The following is a 13,532-nucleotide window of genomic DNA, read 5'->3' on the forward strand; positions in this document are numbered from 1 at the left end:
TAGGTCCATACACCGTCCACTCTGCACCTTACCTGAGACTTGGTGATCTTAGGCCCACTGGTTCCTTCCCTGGTTAGTTGTGGATATGTTTCAGACTACTGCCCTCCTATTGTTATATACCCACTCCCTTGTTTCAATTCTCCCAAGAATTATTCGTCCCACGCTCTGTTGCTTCCCGAAGCTAGGTCCACACTCAATAAGTACCGTAATAATAATAATGATCCTGTGGAGAATGGAGTTATAGGCGGAAGCAAATGCCCCTAAGGAGGTATATGGCTGTTGTAATGTATCTCTATGGAAAGCGTATACACTTCACGGGATAAAGACCCTGCAACACTATGATGGATTATAGTACCCTGTGCTTCTAATGGATGCCTCTCGTTACCACCCACTACCAAACCACTTACTCCCCCAATACCCCACTGATTTTCCATTTTATAGTTTAAAACAAATGTAGGGTTTTGATTTTAATGTCCATGATGAATACTCTCATTTTGGATCTCACCTAGGTTTTATAACCCTACAAATCCCGTTCTAAGGAGCTTGTTTCACAGTGTATTGCTTTAAATACCCTCGCCACACCTTTTATATTGTATTTTGGGGGTTAGACAAGAGGCATTGTTTATAGGGGATGTTTTTTTTTCTCTATTGAGCCTTTGCGCTTGGGTTTTAGGTGTCCCCACAGATTTCTGAGATATACAATAACTTGTGAGGTCCCCACTTGTTAGTGTTTAAACATAAGTTGAACACTTTATTTCATATATTTTTCATTCATATTAGCCACATAAGTTAGTTCACTTAGTGCTTATTCTGTTTTGTTTCATAGACATCAGTATCACATAAGTTAATTCACTTTGTGCATTCCTTTGTGACAATAATTGTGACTTTTCTGGTGATTGGTGTGTTATTTCTTTCTTTCTTAACAAAAAACATTTGTGCCAACATTTCTCTGCACGTGCTTCTGTTTCACCCTTTCATGGGCTTTGTCAAGGCACATACTTTACTTGGTGTTGTGTGTCAGTCTTATGTTTACACTTTACATTTCAGTGCATACATTTTAATTAGGTGACACACGTCAATGTTACATAAACTTTTCGATATATACATCGGGTTGTTTTTCATTTGTTCTTTTTTCCTTCGCGAGAGAGAAAAATTAATTGGGTCTCAATCAGGCAAGTCCACTGTTGTGTAGTTGGGGTTCTCTGTTCGCTTGGTCTGTGTCCTTTGGTCTCTCAAACAGTATTTGTATTTCAAACCATATATATAGCCTTCTTGTGAGCTTCAGTCCTTCTGTCCTTCCTTGGTCCCGTGTTTGGGTTCCGCCTGTCCTTATGGTTCCTTATATTGTTTAGTAATATTTATTCTGTTAATGAAGGTGGGTATAATCTCTTCTCTTGTTAATTTCACTAGTTGCAACTTTTAATAACTGCGTTTCCCTATTAAAGAGACAAACAGTAATGGGTCTTGGTTGATGAGGTGGACTGTGTCCCAGGTGTTGGAGGGTTTTGGATTGGGCGAGTCAGAATGGGTGTAGAGGGGAGGGTTTGTCTGATGCTGTGTAACATGGAGTTAAAGTTCATCAGGGTGTTGCATACTGAGGTGGATGGGGGTGTGGTAGGAGGGAATGGTTGTTGGGAAAGCGATTTGATGATCTTAAAAAGTTTCTGTTTCTGATTGGGGAAGGTTGGAGCTGTTGGAGGTAGTGGCCAGCTTTGCTGCTGTCTATGGCTATCTTGTATTCCGTACCCTGATCCTTTGCCAGGCTCTTCTAGGAGTCCGGTTTCTAGCATGATGGTGAGGAGGGAATTGTTGAACCATGGCTGGCTACTGATAGATGCATCGTTTCTGTGCTTTGAGGTGGGAATATTTGGTTGAGTTTATGTGTGATTGTGGTGTTGTGGTTGTTGAGTAATAATGTGGGGGAGGGTGGGAGAGGAGGTGGAAAGTGTAACGGATTTAAAGACACGGCACACTGCAGACCAGGACTCTTTCCACTGGTAAGGATGGGGCGCACAATAAAAACGCTTTTAATTTTATTAATTTTGGATTCTGCTTTGAGAAGGCAGCCGACCCGTCTCACACCCCCTTGACAAACACTTTGTGCCCCAATGGACCATGAACCAGGCCGGTGTGTAATAATGAAATATTTATTTATTTTTAAAATTCAAATGCAAAATCAAACAAATCAAATTTAGGGCTGCAATCACCAGTGTGGTGATACTATACAGCAAAATGTAATAATACTATTAGTTTCACTTTCTAAAATCAGTTACAGAAGTGGAGGTGGAAGCAAGAATACCCTTTGTTATCCTTTAGATTGCACTGAGGTTATGCACTCACTCTTCAACACTCCCCCAAACACCTGCTGACCAGGTTTTGTGTGGGTGGAAAGAAGTAGCAAGGTGTCAGCTATAATGGGCAGATTTGAATTCCGATCTACCACCCCAGAATGGGAGGCCAAAACGCAATGAGAAACCCTTGAAAAATGAGCAAAATGGTACTGGGAATTCACAGGATAGTTAGAAATCAGGTTACATGTGCGGTAGAATGAATAAGACAGGAATTTGTGTGGCTGGGCTAACGAGGCTAGATAGCTTACAAGCCACAAGGCAAGGTACTCAACAACACGAATACATGTGAGAAAATCGACTTTGGGAAGGAAAGCAGTGCAGCAAAAATCAAATGTGACAGAACTGCAACATCATACTTTTTACAGGTTTAAAACAAGCACACAGCTAAGGAAATGGGGTAAACAGTCAAAATCGGAAATTGGTATTTCTGATGGGGTATAAAGGCACATAAGAGATAGGATACTGAAATGTATGGGTTACTCTTATGGTGTGACAATATAAGTTTCTTTATAGGAAAGGAAAATCGGATTTTAGAATGGAAACAATTTTAGGGGAAAACTCGGTTTTGTTAGCAAAATGATTCATTTTACTGAGACTATATTTTAGTGTCTAGATTATTAAAGAAAGACAATGCACACAAGGAGGTTAATTTGCAATGTTAACCTATTCGCGCCGCGTTCATCCTAGTGGGAAATTAATTAATTTATTTAAAAATGGTACTACGGATTTACACAAAGGACTGCAATGATTTAAAAAGAATTATGCTAACACATGGAACTAACACAGATTCTTCTAAGAACAGGATACACAAAGGATGCTAACAATTTGGGAAGTTACTAGGGTACTTATAGGATTTCTATAGGGATTAGACAGAATGCAAGGCACAGAGCAGGGAATGCAGTTTTTGTTACTGGGGAGAGTGATACTTACAAAATGCACTTGAGTTGGGTAGTTTGGGTTGCTAAACGGGTCGTTGGACATCGGGACAAGGATCTAGTCGCCTGGGTAGTGACTGGGCTCTCCTTTAAGGGAACAGCAGGGCAACAGGGGTCTGATCCCTGTGGACAGTGGGGTGCATCAGCTGGGCAAAGACAGGTCTGGTCACTGGATTCTCCCAAAGGGATCAGCAGCCTTTCCTCCTTTCTCCCTAAATTATTGGGCTTCTTGTAGGGTTTAGTTCTTGTCAGGTGGTTCTGCCAGGTTAGGAGGTTCTGGATAGGTGGTTCTGCCTGGATCTGGTTTCTGGAGTCTTGCAGGGTGAATTTTGAATGTTATATGTGTGGATCTCCCTATGCCTCCTTCTTGTATAAGCAGGATAACATCAGAGAAATTGTACTAGGTGGGCAGAAATAACCTGGACATTCCTCTTGCATGGGATAGGTCAGGCTGTGGATGTCACAACCTCCCTGCAGAGGGATTGTTCCAGGGAAGTGACATCAGTTTTAGTGTGTGTGTTTTATGGCATGCTTTGTTTCACCACAGTTACTTTGACCAAAATAAGTTATGGAACAAAAACCCTTATATTTACAATTGTCACCTCCATAAAAATTAAGATAGGCAGATCCCATATTTTACAAAGAATATGCCATTTCAAATGCCAAGTCTGTGCGATGCTGCTTTTCCCTTGGGCACCATTTTGCAGTTTTTCACAGGAAACATTTTACCTAAAATTCTACAAATGGCTATACATACATAAGCTAGATAATATCCGGCATGTTCTCTTCAAATTGTACATCTGTGTCATGTACGCTTTCCCCAGAAATGCCTCTTTAATGCCATTCACGTCTACCACATGCCAGGAAGACCCACATAGTCTCATATTGCTTATACAAAAATTACATTAATACTCATAATTTCATATTACTGCTTCTTTAGATTACTGAAATACATGTCTTAATGTAAAAGGCCTTCTAAATCAAATGGGCTGGATTTGTCCCAAAATGTGGGCAGTCTTTCCGAACCCCTGCCAACCTGCCCCCACTGTGTCAGTCTGACCAACAGGGTTACCATAGCACCCTTTGATCCTAGTCAGTTGAAGTTGAGGAGGGGTGTCAAAGGAATTCACATTTCTTTGTGAAAGTGCTAGTCTCCTTGGTCCATTGTTTCTTGCTTTAGAAATGCTGGTTAGTCTGACGAGGGAGCGAACTCCCACACTCAGGCCCTTTTCAGATGCTCATGGGGGCTGGTCCCTTTGAAGTGCCTGCCTTGGGAAAAACTGGTTCTGCTACTTTCAAATTATTTTTTTGTTTCTCTCTTTCTTTCACAGAAACCAAGTTTTTTAAAAATAATATAATATACATTTAAACAAAACCCCACTCCCACACATATACTGTTTCTGTGCAAGTATTTGAGATGATTTCCCATTTAGCTTTTAAAGTGTCATTCCACTGCTTTGCAAAACAGGTTAACATGGGTTCATTTTTTTTATGTTCCTTTAACAAAATGCGGTTTTCCTTGCATATACTTTCTGAAGGCTTTCTTAGCTCCGGTCAATTTCTATACACAGGGATGTGCTTGGGAAATTAGTGCTTTGAAACTGACACCAGGCAAAGGATGATATAGAGCTTCTTTTGAAGTGTTTTGTGTGTGTTAATATGTTTCCAAAGTGAATGCTCGCCGTTTGGACTGAAATGAAATTCCCTGCTCTTCACAGACTTCATTTTAAAAAACAATGGCGTTCAGGGAGGGATGGCCCTCATTTGATGGTGTTCAACCTAAAATAGATGGACATGTCTGTGTTTTTACTAAACAAAACGGTGTGATGTTTTAAAGATGAAAGTAGCACCAGTGCAAGGTCGTTTTAAATACAAGACATTTTCTTGTGCAGTTTTAAGTTTTTCAGATGACAGCACAGCAGCGCTGAGCCATTCTGCCTTTGAATATTTCTCTTTGGATTCACATGAAGAAGATAAAATGCAGCCATTCTCGGGGTGTCTATGATCCATCTCGCCTCATATGTGCTCAGCACACACAGCGCTGCCCTTATTTTTGAAACTCCTACAATGCAGTTTTGTGAGGCAGGGGATTTCTGGTGGGCTGGTAAATGTACCCCACAGAATCCCCCCCTGCTTTACCGGGACTTCTTGGTGAGGGAGAGTAAGGCAAAGTGGGGTTCATCTGGTGGAGTTCTTATTCATCAGGGAGCGGTACGCCAAGATCTCCTTCCGTTTTACGGTTGGAGAGTGTGCAGCGGCACCCCATTTCCTTCCTTCCCTTTCCAGATCCCCGGGGAGGTCCTCATCGGTCAAGGAGGGAATGGAGTTAATAATCTAATAGGGGATAGATAAAAACAGGTTTTAGAATCTTTCACTGACAGTCTTCCTGGAAGGTTGACACCAGTGGAACAAGGCATACATTTACAATTATCAGGGGTATTTGAACAATATCAGCAAACAAATGACTTAACAAGGCAAAGACATGCTTGGACCTTTACACCATGGTTTCATTATCCATTCTTCTTGCAATAACAATAAAGAAAAGTACTTGCAGTTAGATAGATATACCTAGGGACCTACCTATTCCTTCTGTATTTTCTTTTTCTTTCTTCTCATTCGCCAGATGTCTCCTGTATTTGATTTTCCTTTTGCTCTTCTATCATCTGCAAAGTGTGTGTGGCGTGACAACTTTTTTAACTGATTGATGTGGACCCACTTCTCTTCTGACAGCTCTCCTTTGGGGATGTGGATTCTGTAGGCGACAGGTGAAATTTTGGCTACAATTTCAAATGCCCCGTGCCAGGAAGGGAGGAAATTTCTCTCCTCAGTCTGGTTCCTCTGAAAATTGTACAAGTACACTCTCTCTCCTACTTGGTATTCTTTTTTGGTTGTTTTGAAGTCATAGTGAGTTTTCATCCCCTCTGCTGATTTTTCCAGATTCCGCTGAGCATATGCCAAAGCATGCTGAAGGTGTTTTCTTAGATTCTCAACATATCCATGTGTTGTGGAGGCGTTTAACAGTGTCTGCTCTTGTGTTCTATAGAGCAGATGCTGAGATAGCACCATTTTTCATCAAGTCATTAGCTCAAATGGAGACATTTTGGTCGCAGAAGATGGTGTAGATCTGATGGCCATCAGGACAAGGGGTAATCGGAAGTCCCATCTTGGCCCAGAATCTGCCACAAACTTTTTGAGAATAAGCACAATGGTTTTATTGTACCTCTCAACTCCCCCACTAGAGGATTGGCGGTATGCAATATGAAGTTTCCTTTTAACCCAAAGTATCTCCGACATCTTTGTCATCACTTCGCTGGTGAAGTGACGTCCTCGGTCTGACTTTGGGGAAGGCCAAACGCGAGAATATGTGGTTGATAGTCAGGCCAGCTGCTGTTTCTGCCTTGCAATTTGGGGCCGGGAGACATTCCACCAATTTGGTGATCAAGTCATGTTACTGTTAACATGTACTTGTTCCTCCTAGAGGAGCGAATCTCCTTACCAACAAACTGTCTTGGATTTGGAACATTTTAGGACATTTCATCAACACCCTGAGGTCTTCTTTCCCAAAGTAATCGGTTTCGGTCAGAGGAAAGTTCACAGGATCCTCATTGTGTTGGTAAAATTTCCCAATAATCGGATCCCCTTTATGTGCCGTGATTAAATCAGCATCTGGTGTCTCCTTACTCCACTGGGCAGTTGAGAGTTCATTGTGAGCATTTGTCTGGGATCTGGTGACAGCAGTGACCTGGATTTCCCCCAAAAGGGTCTCGATCTCAAGGCGATCCCCCCGGATGGCTCTGGTTTTGACCAGCTGATCAGCCAGGTCTTTTCCAGTTTTGTCTGGCACCTCTATTCTGGAATGACCCTTAATCTTTTTCCAATATATGGTCATCCCATTAGAGGTGACCAGATCATCAATATTTTGTATGAGCTTGCAATGTTTAAGTGGTTTGGTATTTGCACACAGCTTGCCTCTGGTTCTCCAATTGAACAGGTACTCCTCGAACCCTTTCCGGACATAATCTGAATTGGTGATTATGACCAGTCTGTGTTGGACGGCAGTGAGGATGGCTTGTTGAACTTCTATTAACTCGTGTTGCACGGCAGTGAGGATGGCTTGTTGAACTGCCATTAACTCCACCACTTGACTACTGCAGGGACCGATTTTGTACCCAGTGGATGGCTTTGGGGCATCATTCACCCAGGCATTCCCAACTCCGGCCACCAGTTCCTTTTCCCCATTGTTGTCAACATGGTAGGAGCACCGCCCACATAAACTGGGGGCATCCATTCACACTTGTCTTCTTCATAGACTTTGTGTGGGGAATTCAGTTACGCCTCCCTGTTGTCTTCGGTTTTGAGACTTTCGTCCTCGAGACAGTTTTCTCTGACACAATCATGCAAGTCAGCCAAACCTTGCACAAGGTGACTCTTCTTGTTTTGGCCATATCTAACCTCCACAGGAAAGTCTTGCATGAAAAGAATCCAGGAGGTAATTCTGGAATTACTCACATTTCCTGCCAGGATTCTATCACTTTGTTGGTATTGCAAAGGCTGGTGCAGAGCCTCCACTATGATGTGCTCCCCCTGGATGAACGGGCGGTAATTTTTCGATGCCCACACCATTGCCAGGAGTGCCTTCTCACAATCATTGAATTTTTCCTCCATAGAGGATAACGTCTTGCTTTCATAGGAGATTACTTTGTTGACCTTGTCATGCTTTTGGTATAATACTTCTGTCAAGCATATATTTGAGAAGCCCGTCTCCAAGAAGAACTCCTTGTTTTGGACAAGGTAAGCTAGACAAGGCGCTTGTGAGAGACTTCTTTTGAGTTGTTTTAGTGCCTCGGCTTGTTCTGGACCTCACTCCCACTTGACCCCCCCTTCAAACGATGAACCAGGGGTCTTGTGACCTCCGCGTAATCCTCAATGAACTTCCTACTGTAATTAGTCAGTCCAAGAAAGCTCCTAAATTCACGCAGAGGTTTGGGGTCTTCCACCTTCTTCACCTGGGGACAAATACCCTCAGGGGTTATTTCATATCCCAAGAAGTTGACATGGGTCCTACACCACTGTGCCTTCTGGAAGGAAAGTTTTGTTCCGGCAACCCTCAGCTGGGTCATAACATAGTGAATTTCCACCAAGTGGTCCTCCACAGTTGAGCTTTTAATAAAGACATCATCCACATAGGCCAGGTTACCCCTTTCACCCAAGTCGGGCATGGCATTGTATAGGAAGATGCTGAATTCATTGCCGGAGTTTATGTATCCGAAGGGAGTCCAGGTCCATGTGTGATGCTGCCCTCCGAAGGTAAAGGCCAACTTGTACTGGTCCTCCCTACTGATGGGCATGGTCCAGTATCCATTGGTCAGGTCAATGGCAGTGTACACCTTTGAACCCTGGATCTGGGCCAGCCCCTGGTCAATTTAGGGAAGTGGCCATTGGGACATGTGGACCCATTTGTTCAGCTCCTTAAGGTCCGCGCAAAGTCTCCATTCGCCATTTGATTTTAAAACCCCCAGCACTGGACTATTAAAGGTACTGTGGACATGGACAAATTATCCCACGGGACTCTTGGTTTTTGATGATACCTGTCAGGGATTCCATAGATGCAGGAGGCAAGCTATATTGCTTCACGAATACAGGAGTTATACCAGGGTCTGTAGGAATTGAGGTAGTATGTACCTCAGTGTGACCACAGTTGTCCGAGTCCACAGCAAAAATATCTTGAAAATCTAAAAACACCTGTTTCAACTTTTGCTTTTGTTCCTGAGTCTCACAGGCATCAGCGAGGTTGACCCGCTCTTCAACCATCTGCATGAAGCTCGGAAAGACTTCGGGTTTCGTGATCTCAGCAGCCTCCTCTAGATGTGTGGAGCGATCTAGGTCTCCGTTACGCTCACCTGATATCCCCGGGGGCGTCTGGAAAGCTTTGAGATCTGGAACCCTGGATGTGTAGTTGCTCAGTGCTGAAAAATGGATCTTAATTATTTGTAGGGTGAGCTATCTGTCCTGCGTTTCTTGTGCAGGGGCGCTTGACGTTTGTTGGTGAGCTGCCCGAGTTGCTTCACTGATGCAGTACGCCTTTCTTGGGGCCAGTCCTGCTGTGACCCCAAATCTGCTGGTAGGCAGGTAGGTTTGTTATTTGTAAGTCTTTGCTCTGTTTATGGTGGGAATTCATTGTCTTTATCTCCTTCTTTTCAGGTGCGAGGGTCTTGATGATGGCGTGCCGGATGGAGAGGCACGTTTCTAGGTAAGAGAAAGCGTGAAGCGCAGCGCCTTTATTGTCTTTTAAAGCTAACCTGTGTTTTCTTCTTCTCCTCACATGCCACTTTGATGTTGCGTGTGGTGGAGGACGTGATGAAAAACAGGCCCCGAGAATCCGTAAAGGTAAGTACAACGCTGTGCAGTTGTTTAATATTGAAAGTGAACCTGAATATGTCTCTTTTCCTATGCCGATGTTGCTGTGGGGCTCCGGATGGAAGCGTGGCGTAGCGCGATGGAATTCAGGTAAGACTGATGGAATTTGAAGTTTTGGAAGCGCGCGTTCTAATATTGTTTTCCCTTTCTTGTTATTGCAGGTCGCAATGTTCGAACAGCAGCTGTGGTAGCGGTTCGCCGGAAGTCCTTAAGCTAGTACTCACAGATGAGGGATGTTTCTTCTTCTCTCGGTTTCCTCAGATTGCAGCCCAGTTGATATGCTGAGTGCTGGATGGTGTTTTCTCAGGTAAGACAGAATGATCTTGTTCTTGTTCTTGCAGGATTACAGGAAGATGCTGAAGACCAGGAGCTGGACATGGTGAGCGTCACGCTGCTGGTTGGAGAATTACACGAAGCGTGTGCTGCAGTTAGGGTGCGGTTTATATAGCCAAGGTACAGTAGTACCAGGAAAAGTACTTCCAGGCCTGCCTCACCCAAAACACCAGACCGCATGGCTTGGTTCTTAGAACTAGACTGTGTGGGTGCTTCCATGTTGGATTCAAAGGCCCATGTACATAAATGGAACCTAGTTTGATCAGCCCTTCCTTCCTACATATGAGCCTGGTGCCAAAGGTGCCAGGACTGGCTCCAGGTGCCCTTTTGCAGTGGTTTTAAGGCCCTCAGGGTTCTGGTGGGAGCCTGCTTGTGGCACAACTTTTGCCCCCTCACAGTGGCCATGACAGTCTCTGGTTAAGGTGTTCACCTGGACAGAGGGTTTCAGTTAGGAGAGGCAGTCATTGTGGACCTGGAATATCTCCTCATCCTTCCTGATTTCACAGGAAATTCACCCCTTGCCCGGTAAATGTTACAGCGCAATACGCATTGTAATGCGCATGCGCGAGCCTCGTTATGGGCCATGCATGCGCGATCAATAAACGGGAGTCCGTGCGTGCCAGTTGCCACCGGGACCCCAGAACAGCAAGACGTGTCAGTATATTTGTGCATACAGGCGCGTGCTTGTGAGAAGGCAGCGCCTGGGGTTCTCATTAATAACATTGGCGACGAGGAAGGCACTGAGTGGGGGGTTGGTGGAATATTTCCGGAGCATTCCGGAGCTCCAGATATTTCATCTATGACGCCTGCTAGGTGCTGGTGGTTCCTATGCGGCACGCCATTTTCTCCAGGAACACGATGGTTGCGGCCCTCACGGGTGCTCGTGCTCCGGTCATTCTGCATTTGGACAATTTTTGGACATTCCACAGCTGTCTGGGACCAGATGGCTGTGGCGAAATATTAAAAGGGTGCACCTTGATGTACAATGTGCTCTAAAACCTTATGATGAGCACACTAGTGGTCTAGTGTGCTCCCACATGCCATCCATGACCCACAGACATCAGTGATCCAGCTATAGTGCGCAGGACTCACCAGGACTCATTCTTTCAAGTGAGGTGCTCTTAGACCATGGGGGACCAGGTGGATGCTGTGGCCCCAGCCCAACCATCACGCAGACAGCAAGGCACTTTGGCACCCATGCCTGAATTTCATTTGTCAGGACCCTCGTCCAAATTGGGTCCCAAATGGCTCTTATGGGTCAAAAAACTTGAGATGTTCTTCAGGGCCACGGGAGAGACTGAAGATGATGCCAAGGTGGTGACCATGCTATATTCGGCAGGCTCGGAGGTGCATCGCATTTATGAGTCACACAACTCACAGGCAACAACATTTGACGAAGTTAAGAATACTCTCAAAGAACATTTTCTGCCCCTAGCGAACCAGGACTTCGACAGGTTTGTCATGTGTGCAGAGAGACAATCTGGGGAGGAGTTGTTGAATCAGTTCTGTGTGAGGTTGAGACAGTTAGACAGCATGGGCAGGTGGGAAAACGAAGAGGGCATGGTGCGGAACCAACTCCTCCAAGGGAGCAGCTCAGGGAAGCTGAGAAGGCAAGTGCTTTGTGTACCTGGCCTGACGCTTGCACAGATTTTAGACATGGGGAGAGCCTACGAACTGGCAGAAAGTAGAGGTGCCCGAATGGATGCGGCAGTTCGCCCCGGGAAGAATGAGGAAGCTTTTGCTGTAGGACGCTCAGCGATGAATACAGCTCAAAAGCTGCGATGGGCTGCTAGACGGCAAGAGTGTTTTCAAAAACCCTAACCCTGTCAGTATTGTGGATACGACCTTTCCCATGAGGCTAAGTGTCCGGCGAAGGCGAGAGTGTGTGGTCGCTGTGAGGTGTCAGGACACTATGCAAGGGTTTTCAGTGCAGCCATGCCAGGAGCTGAGTCAAGGGGCCCGGCGAGAATCAGTGGCGGTGGCCCGAGAAGAGTATTGCAACAGTAGAGCAAGGTATGCAGGAACTTGACATCACCGAAGAAGAGGAAGTGGAAGTGTTTTTCATATCTAACATTGCATCAGGGTCAAGGAAGAGACCTCAACACACATGTGTGGTCAACATTGGGTAAACTCTGACACCTGTGCTAATAGACACGGGAGCATCTGTGTGTGTCCTGTTGGCAGGGCACTACGAAGCACTACCGGGTCCACCTGTTCTCTAAGGAACTAAAGGCAGAATTTATACGTTTGGGGGTGATACGCCTTTGCCGTTGAAAGGGGCACTTGTCGCACCAGTCACTCATGGACAACACTCCATAAAAGCAAGATTCTTTGTGACAGAAGTGATTCTGCACTCTCTGTTGAGCTGTGCCACATCGGAAGCTCTCAACATCGCACTTTGCCATGTCTGTGTATCTGGTGGACATCCAGAATATCACTGAGCGGTATGCAGACATATTTCAAGGAGTTGGCAAACTCAAGGATGACCCAATATGTCTCCATATTGATGAGTCAGTGTGACCCACAGCATTGAAACATAGGAGGATTCCTTTCCACCTGAGAGCGCAAGTTAAACAAGAGCTTCAAGCGCTTATAGACAAGGGCCCCACTCCATGGGTGTTCCCAATCGTTGTGGCGGCCATGCCTAAACAATCGGGTGCTGTGCGCATCTGCGTAGATATGAGGCTGCCTAACATGGTAATGTGTCGAGAGAGAAACCTAACGTCAACACTGGAAGACACAGTAGGAGAACTTCAGGGTGCCAAGGTATTTTCTAAACTTGACCTCCGCTCTGGTTACCATCAGCCGGAGCTACATACGAGGTCTTGTTACTACACAACATTCACAATGCATGAGGACCTATATAAATTCAAGAGACTCAGCTTTGGTATATCGTCGGCAGCTGAAGTTTTTCAGAATGTAATCCGGGGTGGCGCTCGCAGGGCTAAAAGGGGTCATAAACCTAAGCAATGACATTTTAGTGTTTGCACCGTCTGAAGCAGAGCACATGAAGAGGCTAGAGAGAGCCCTGGACAGAATACACGAGTTAGGCCTGACTCCTCACAAAAGTAAATGTTAGTTCTTTAGAAACAGAATAGAATTTTTTGGGTTTGTATTCCATGCAGGAGGCATTTCCCTGGACCCAGAAAGGATGCGCGACATCAAAGAGGCCACGCCCCCGGAGTCTTCTTCAGACATTAGAAGTTTTCTGGGGATGGTGAATTATTGTGGTCGATTCATTCGAGACCTGGCATCGCTTTTGGAACCTTAAAGGGCTCTCACCAGGAATGATGCCGTGTGGGAATGGTCTGCCAGGGAACAGAAGGCGTTAAACGCTATCAAAGCAGCCCTAACAGGAGATGAAACTATGGCCTATTTTGATCACAAAAAGGGATCAGAGCTACTTGTGGATGCTAGTCCTGTGGGACTAGTGGCGGTGCTGTTACAGCCTGATGCACAAGTCCAGATGCATCAGATAGTTTACGCCAGCAAGGCA

This window comes from Ambystoma mexicanum, chromosome 6q (genome assembly GCF_040938575.1).
Source record: "Ambystoma mexicanum isolate Mex_15411 chromosome 6q, UKY_AmexF1_1, whole genome shotgun sequence".
Taxonomy (NCBI): Eukaryota; Metazoa; Chordata; class Amphibia; order Caudata; family Ambystomatidae; genus Ambystoma; species Ambystoma mexicanum.